General features: G+C 37.0%; 1 long non-coding RNA gene across 1 annotated transcript in view; it reads right to left on the bottom strand.

The window, feature by feature from the left end:
* The window catches only part of LOC109302519, an 18,081-nt gene that overhangs the window by 5,501 nt on the left and 3,479 nt on the right, over positions 1-9,101 (bottom strand). Inside the window, exon 2 of the long non-coding RNA XR_002098821.1 lies at positions 6,828-6,834. This is a non-coding gene — a long non-coding RNA (uncharacterized LOC109302519). The remainder of the gene's footprint in view (positions 1-6,827; positions 6,835-9,101) is intronic.

Below are 9,101 nucleotides of genomic sequence, written 5' to 3'. Positions count from 1 at the left end.
CATGTAGAAACCTACAACTGGGGCAGAAGATACTGGCAGCAGCAGGCAAAGTCCCTCTATCTTTAATAAATAGCATACACTTCCTTTTGCCTAGAATTTTTTATTGTTTTTTAAATAGACAAAATGGATTTAAATTGCAGGGGGAAAGTGACTTGATTATAAGTAACTTCACAGGGAGAAAATAGTGGGCATTAAAAGGCTCTTTCATTTATCAGAGAAAGGACTTGTGGCTGGAAGTTAAAGCTGGACAAATTCAAATTAGAAATAACACACTTGGGGGGAAAAAAAACAGCATAGGTGATTGGCCACTGGATCAATCATCAAGTGAACCAAGAACCAAGGGAAGAGGAAAATTTTCCATTCCTTCTTGTGCTAAAATTAAGACTGACTATCCTTCTGGAAGATTTGTCTTAATCATATGTTCCTGAGGTCAATGAAGGGTGGGTATATTTCTATGGGTTGTGTTATAGAGAAGGACATATTAGATAATCTAATTGTCCCTTTTTGCCTTAAAAATATCTCAGATTACCACTTTGAAGTTATTTTTAAACCCCAAAATAAAGTTTGTAAATTGGACTTTCAAAAAGCATTTGACAAGGTCCCTCGTCAAAGGCTTTTAAAGAAAACTGTGTTGCTATGGGATTGGAGGGAAAGTTCTTTTGTAGACTGAGAGCTATTTAGAAGGTAGGAAGTAAAGGGCAGGGCTAAATGGTTGCTTTTCAGGATGAAGGCGTATCAAAAGTGTGCTGGACTCTATTTTATTCAACTTTTTCATCAATGACCTGGAAAGGGGGGGAGGGTGTGTGCAAAGTGAAATTTCCAAGTGCACAGATGACCCCAAATTATTCCAGGTGGTCAAGTCCCAAACTGATAGAGAGGGGCTACAGAAAGAGCTCACCAAGTTAACCCTTATCTGTTCTCATGAAACCATAACTGTTGTTGTTCTCATGGGGTGACTTGTTACCCCACCCTCATGAACAAAATTGAATCAGTGACAACAGTACAAATGTACCAAAAACTATTTATTAAACATACAGCTTGTTTGAAAGAGTATTTATGATGATTTGTATCCAAAATACTATTTAACTAGAACTATGAACAAAATTTAATCTTTTTTTAAGAGTTTCAAAATGTGAATGAACAATTTGCTAAGTCTCCAGTTCACACTGTTTTCAAACTACCAATTGCTTTCAAAAACATTTCTGAACTGTTTTAACTATATATAGCATTCCTTACAAAGCAGCAGTGATGTACTTTGGTGCCCACAAGCAAATTGCTTACAATCTCATCGTTTCTGGGTTTTGCAGTCATCTGTTCTTGGACAAAAAGCACAAGGTCCACTCATGCTTGCAAAAGGTTCTACTGGGGTGCATTGTGGCAATTCGTAATTTAGGCTAGTCATACAAGACTTGACAGACTTAGACAGATCATGTGTATCCATCATTCTTCATTTTATTTGTCTGTCGATCAACTGTTCTCCAAGCTCCTTCAAAAAAAACCAAGGATACTGAAAAATAGTGTCATTGGTCACCTGTTGATTTTCTATCTGCAGGTAGTCATATGGACTAAGTGGTCAAGGTTATCCACCCCATCCTTGTTTTTATTGTAGTCATAGATGATGACCTATAGTCCGGCTTTTTTTGCTCTCCACCCACTGACAGGTAATGGGGCATGTTTGACAGCAACAGCACAACTTTGGACTTTTTGGAACAGAGGAAACTAGGGTGAGTTCCCAATCAAAAACAAAAATGGATGAAAAAAATGTCCCTTCTTCAATTTGCTTGCATTTCATTTGGGATATTGGCTTTGTTTTTCCAAACTGTACCCACATAGGTCGAGTCCTGCTTTGGCAGTCTTTCTGCCAGGTCAGTACTGGTGAAGAAATTGTTACCCACAATAACAAGTTACCCCCAATGCATTAACATGGGCATAGGGTAAGTTGCTACCTCACATGGAAAAACAAATTCATGCCCAGGGTAACGTGTTACCCTGGGTAGTTTTTCATCCACAGAAAGCAAACTATTTATGTAACCTGGCTGTTCTTTGGAGATATTGTACACTGCGATTTTTAGAATTTTTTTGGAATTAATTAACTTTAAGATACTACACAGAATATGTGTCTGGGGTAGGAAATTACTCCATGGGAACGTATGAAGGTTAAATGTGTTGGTAAAAGAAAATGGCAAATAAACTCCCATGCTGACAAGTGCCTGGTAATGCACATAGGAAAAAATAACCTCAGCCATAGTTTCACAATGCTGAGTTCTGAACTCACTGTAAATAGTTTCTAAAAACTTCATTTCAGTGTGCAGCAGTGATCTAAAAGGCTAGGAAAATTTTGGGCATTGTTAAGAAGGGAATTGAAAACAAAACAAAAAACATAATTGTACCATTATACAAATCCATGGTACGCCCCCATCTTGAATATTGTGTGTAGCTTTGGTCCCTCCATCTCAAAAAGGACACAGTGGAATTAGAAAAGCTACAGAGAAGGGCACCCACAATGATCAGTGGTATAGAGCAATTATCATACCAGGAAAGACTAAAAAGGTTTGGACTTTTCAGTTTGGGAAGGAAAAGGCTGAACAGCCAGAATATAAAATTAGATGTTCTGTTCAGGAGTTGCAGAAAAGGACAGAGCTTGTTAATAAAGGAAATTACTGATAAAACCAAGCAACTATTAAGTTTTTGTATAAAAGCAATGGGGGAAATACATTGAACAAGTTTTACCATATTTGGAACATACATTGAAAACGTTTTACCGTATGTGCTGACTGAACCAAATGTGCATGTGCTGAGCTGCAGCATGTGTGACCAGGAGCAGAGTAGTCATTTTGATGTTGGTAAGCCGTGACTGTCTGCTACTGGCCTGATGTCTCATAGGTATGACTGTGGCATGGCAGTATCATACATGGAACAAAGCCTTGTTTTTGAGGGCAGCCCTGCCTGGCATGGTAAGTTTCTAACCCAGACACAGCCGAAACAAAATTTATGAATCATGTGAGAGTTATCTATCAGTTGACTACAATTTGGAATAGACATCTTTGAATATGATTAAATAAAATCTCAAAAAACACCCCCCCCCAGTAAACCAATCTATTGATTTTGTTGCTGCTGTTGTTTTTGTTTTAAGACCTTAGTTGAAAATTTGGCACTACCGTGGTACATGCTACAAAAAAATACATACATAGAAACAATCTGTGCTTTAAACAACCTAGAATTTAAGATGCACTGCATACCTTCCCTAAAATGTAGTTGAGTTGCAATCCACTGAGAAATTGATTGACCGAGCTGAAACATTCTTGAGATCCTTTCCTTATTCTACTCTCTTTATGACTTATAAGATATATGTGGATTGAACAACAGAAGGGTAATGAATGCTTTCAATTTAATCTTGATTTGTATTAATATTACTTTAATACCTCATTAGGTATAGGTCTCAAACTGTGGGAAATCTTTTTAGGGTTGGCATTGGTGATAGCAAAATCAAGACTGAGTCCAGCTTCTGTATTGAGAGTCGTAATATAGCACTAATGTTCAAGTTTTTTCATACCCTGCTCCCCCAAAATACCCATGAAATACTTAAAGCAATTAATACAATTTAAATATCTTTGCTATTAATGTAAAGCATTGAACCAAATTTTATGTATAACAAATTAATGGGTATTCAGTGATGAGACAGTTAAAGCTATTTATGCATTTCAAATTGGGTTTGTACTTAAAGCAACCCTGTAGCTGAAAACAAAGAAGAAAAAGAAAGCAGCAATTACAATTCAACAGCCAAATTTGGCCATTAATATTGAATTTGAATTCAAGCTACACCTGAAATCTTGTAAAACATGCCAGATTTTTTAAGAGCACCTCTTGCTTTTCCTGCTTCTAATTTTGTATGTCTTGTATGTTTATAGTTCGACAATTTCTCACACCATAAACTTGCATTTTGTTCCAAATGGAAGAGCCAGCTAAAACCCTTCTTAAAGTCTAGACTACTTATTCAGTCAGTACTATGATCAAATTAGTGTCATTAGCCTCACATTTGTCTTGAGAGAATATTATCCTGCCAAGTAACATATATTCTAACAAAAATCATGTATTAATAATATGCAATATTATTACATAATATGTAATATCAAATCATATGTTTATTATCTTTATCAGGCTACTATAATTTGAATGAAGCTGCTAAATGCAAGATTCCTTTGCTTTGAGCTGTAGATGATTCATTACAAAGATGGCACATTAATATGACTGATCCTAAATGATAGAAAATGTCCAAAAAATGTTTCATTTGTGTTAGGATTCTGAGACACTTGATTTCCTTGGGAAGTTTTTAGAAGTTAAAGTAAACAATACAGAGACTAGCTGCTGTACGAGGTTGCAAATCTGGGTTTAGAGGCACTCTTACAGTTTTTTTTTCCTGAGGTGAACAGAGGTCAGTCATAAGAAAGTGCTGAACTTGAAAGTTCTGTATATTATGTTTATAGAGATCCCAATGCTCTTCACAAATTCTATACTGGAAATAAAGTACTATTTCAGGGTAACCAATTCTACTTCTAGGTTGACAGCCAACCAGAGCATGGAATCTAGAAGCTAAATATATTCATAAGCACAACACAAGCAGATGTTTGTAAGTCTGTGCCAGTATCCAAGCAGCAATGGACATGTGCAGATGAGATGTTGGAGTGAATGCAGAGCCAGCTTGGCACCTAACTGGCTGCTTGGGTACAAATATATTTGTTTTCCATAAGCCATTTTGCTACTCACATATACATGTTAGTAGTGCACACACATTTATGTTTCTAACTTAGACCAGCTAAGCCCTAGCTGTATTATTATCAGCGGCACTTATAATGGCAATTATCAATGTGGGCCAATTACCAATATGATCCAGGCCACAGAAGAAGCCTTAGCACAATGTTGAACTAATAGCCAGAGAGTTTGAAAAGAAATAATAGGGGAACAAAATCATTTCTAAAGTGAAAGTGTTGAAGAGAGTCTAAGAATACAATCTGAACTCAGTTGAATTGAACCTTGTGTGTGTGCATGTGTGTGTGTAAAGATAGATTCTTTACATCGTTGGAGGATGAAAATTAGATTGAGTGCATCTCCTGTTTAAAAAAATCGTGCATAGGTATTTTGGCTTTTATTCACCCTTTTTGAGAAGCAATAACTAGCAAAGCTTTAATGATCATGGGCAACTTTATTCACTGCAGTGCACAGTGCATCAGCTACATTACAAATGTTGTATGAATTTTAGTAATGCAGTTTAACACAGCATGATAGTTTCTGGTGCTTGATGCCAAACCAATTTGATCAGTACTGCTCCCTAGAAATTTGACCTTGTAAAAGAAAATGTAACTTTATCTTTGTAAAAGAAATAAGATGTCATATGGCTGAGCAAATGCAGTGTGCATTCTATGAGTAACCACTGAAATTAAGAACCAAGCTATCAAGTGCAAACCATCACACAATTTAATGTTAATTAGCATTCTACTCTCCCAAGTCTCCAGAAGAGATATATTTTTCAATAAGAAAAATGTCTCAGAAGTTTTTATCCATTTTCTAAGAAACTGATTCCTTATGCCATACTATATTAAATTCTAATGAATCAGGGAATTTGTCCAGATTTTTAAAAAAATTAACAAACATATATTCCATCTCCCAAATGTCAACCTTCACCCCCCAACCCCCCCCCAAACTTTTTGCCTGTAACTCAAAATAAGTTCTAACTGATTTTCCTTTTGTGTTTTTTGATTATTTTATTCCCTTTCTCCTTTTGTTGTTTTGGGGGGCGGTTCTTTGCCTGCTTACGGTTTTCAATCTTCAGGGCTGGGAGTGGAAGTAAAAACATTACAACACCATTAACAGAGTCTGTTTTAATGAAATTCACAATCAGGTTTGATAGGTAAATAAGCAAATGTTAGATGATTAGCTAAACTGCCTAAAATTTTTGAAGTCTGCCATCTTTATTATTATATATTTATTTGGATTGAAGCCGTAATAGGACCAGTAAAATTTGGAACCCTACTGTGCACCTCATTTTTTAGAGTGAAGACCTGTGGAAAAAAAAAAGAGGTCTTGCCTTAAGAAACTCCTAGTGATTAGTAAGGTGTTACAGGCTGATGAGTTAAGTGGATCTGGGAAGCATAGCTAAGTGTAAACCAACACAGTTACCCTATGTGAAACCCAAATGTTAGATTACCAGCTGGGCTTAGTGGGCTTGTAAGGTTTTCTTCTCCTAAGGAGTAGAACAAGAAGTAATAATTAAGTATGCATCTACTTTTGAGAGAAAGGTGGCATAAAGGAAGTAACTGGGACAGAACGTGCATAAGGCTTAGCTGGATACTGTAACACTTTTCCCACCCAGGTGCTGATAAATAAACATGAATATGATTAGCCATGCTTATGGCTTTTTCACATTCACCTGCTAACATTTGAATTGGAATTTAACAAATGATCCTAGAGAATATAAAGCTTGGAAATTTGATTACACACACCACATATTTTGTGGGAGACACCGCTTGCCGTGAGTAGAGACCGGGGTTCTGAACTGTGGCATCAGCAGTAGTAAAATGAACCAAACAAGGATCTGACAGCAGTTTTCACAGCTCAGACCATGCACAACTATGCAATTACTCTATGTGACTGTGACAAAAGAAAATTGAATTCAAACTGCATTTAGCCCAGAGATCTCACAGTCACCTAATTTTCTAGGAACAAACCCTCAGGCATTGTACATAACCCTGAGAGGAAAAAGGTTAAGAGTTTCCATTTCTTAATTTCATGATGTTACTTTAGGTTATGCCTTTGTATCACCAGAAGTAAACACCTCTTCTTCCCCATTTCTTATATTTATACATCTAGTTATACTTTAGAAAGGTCTTTCTAGAAACTCCTCAGTCAAGCTAAACTAAACAGAAAACAAATGTAAGGGAATCTTGTTTCCACATATCTTGCTTCGCTGACAGTTTATAAAGTTCACTGTTTTTCCAGACCTGTAAAATTCATTATTTTATGCTAATATTATAAATATGTTTTTAAAAAATATTATTTTATTTTAATAAGATAGACTTGTCTTACTGTTTTATGTACTCCAATTTTACAAGAAAATTCAGGGCCTACTTCACTATCATACAGAAAAATTTCCTCTTCATTTAATTTATCTACCCACTATTGTTATCTGGATCATTTTGATTCAGTAGATCGTCAACTCTTTCTTATCCTTTTATTGTTTTTAAATGACCATTTGGATAATCTTTCCTGACACTCAAGTTTAGAAAATATATATTAGAAGAAATTTAGGTAGGCCTTGAAATCTTTAGTATCAAAGGGGTTCAATCATTCCATTGTGTAACATATCTGGAAATGATATTGAAATAAAAAATATTGAAGGAAAGGTATAGGTAGTTGCTCTTTTGTACACTCTGGGAGTTAGAAAGCAATTTTCCTTCAGGAGTTTCTAAATCATTACTTTGATTTGTTGAAGTTTTGTTAATTCAATTAATCTATCATTGGTTTGTTTCAATTGCCTTGTGGCAGTCTTCCAGGACTCTAACTCTTCCCTCCCACCTCACAAGAAAGTATTGATTTTTCTTTGGTCTTGTATTATCTAGGATATGCTTTCAGTTGCTATTTTATTGATGATTGTATTATTTTCTTCTGTTACAGCCCCTCAGGTCTCTTGAGCCTTTGGGGGAACCGGAGGAGGGACATCTCTTACAACTAGTCAACTTAACTGCATTTTCATCAATTGATTTCTTTGGTCCTGAAGCAAGGGGTATGGCTGGAGTCTTGCCACTGTTTTCTGAACCATTTGATATATCACATATGACATCTTTCCTTAATTAATTGGATTCCTTAGAACATCATTTTCTCTCAGCCATTCTAACACAGTATATTTTACTGTGATATTCCTGTAAAATAAATATTTACCACTGCGTGTATCAGGTTGTCTGGCTTAAGATGTCATTGTTTCAGTTTACACCCAAATCTTCTTTTTCCCATTTTTTTTTAATCCAAGGAAAGGAATCTGTCATCCTGATCCCCAGCTGGGATTATTAGGCTCAGCAATGTTTGGGTTTAAGTTTATTGAGTGAGTGTTTTGTAATATTTTGTGGCAAATGTGACAGGCTGCCAAGGGGGATCCTTGCCAGGAGAATGGAGTAGTTCTAGGGAGGATACCATGGGTTCCATGGAAAGAAGGAAGTAGTTGCAATGGCACAATAAAGACTTCAATGCTGAGAGATCTGCTTTGCTATTCGGAAGGTCAGCATCCTGTCCCTCTCACCCATCTTCTTGTTTTCTTTAGCTTCCAGGAAGTTGACTGAAAAAGCATAGGCTCAGGGGTGATCTGATGGCCACCTACAAGTTTATCAGGGTGATCACCAGTTTCTGGGGCAAAGTTTGTTCACCAGAGCACCCCAAGGGATGACGAGGTCGAACGGTCATAAACTACTGCAAGGTCATTTCAGGCTGGACATAAGGAAGAATTTCTTTACTGTCCGAGCCCCCGAGGTCTGGAACAGCCTGCCATTGGAGGTGGTTCAAGCACCGACATTGAACACCTTCAAGAGCAAATTGGATGCTTATCTAGCTGGGATCCTATGACCGCAGCTGACTTCCTGCCCTTCAGGCGAGGGCCTGGACTCGGTGATCTTCTGAGGTTCCTTCCAGCCCTAATGTCTATGAAATCTATGAAATAAATCTTCAGTCTTCTTGCATATTGCTGGGAAAAAAGTCCAACCTCTTCATAACAACTTTGCCTTGGAAAAAAGGTCAAAATACATAATTAAGTATAATACAGTCCATACTTGAGGGGTACTGTTTCCAAAAAAAGAGAATGAAATCCTTGAGACAGATTTTTTACATGTAGACAAAAAATATCAGAATGGTACTGAACTAAAATCTAGGAAATCTGGTCATCTGGTTGTCACACCAGAAATCTGGTCGTCACACCAGATGACAAAGCTAACCTATTTAACAATTTCTTTGCCTCCATTTTCCTGAGCAGGGACCGGATCAGCCCCCCCTCACCGGGACCCCCACAGGCCCCAGGGGAGGTGCACCCAGGCCTAGAGTCAGTGAGGATCTAGTCAGGGAAC

Source organism: Gavialis gangeticus, unplaced genomic scaffold (assembly GCF_001723915.1).
Source record: "Gavialis gangeticus isolate Ggan-Ray unplaced genomic scaffold, GavGan_comp1, whole genome shotgun sequence".
Lineage (NCBI taxonomy): Eukaryota > Metazoa > Chordata > Crocodylia > Gavialidae > Gavialis > Gavialis gangeticus.
Note: the sequence above shows the minus strand (reverse complement) of the source record. Positions and strands in the feature narration are given on the sequence as shown.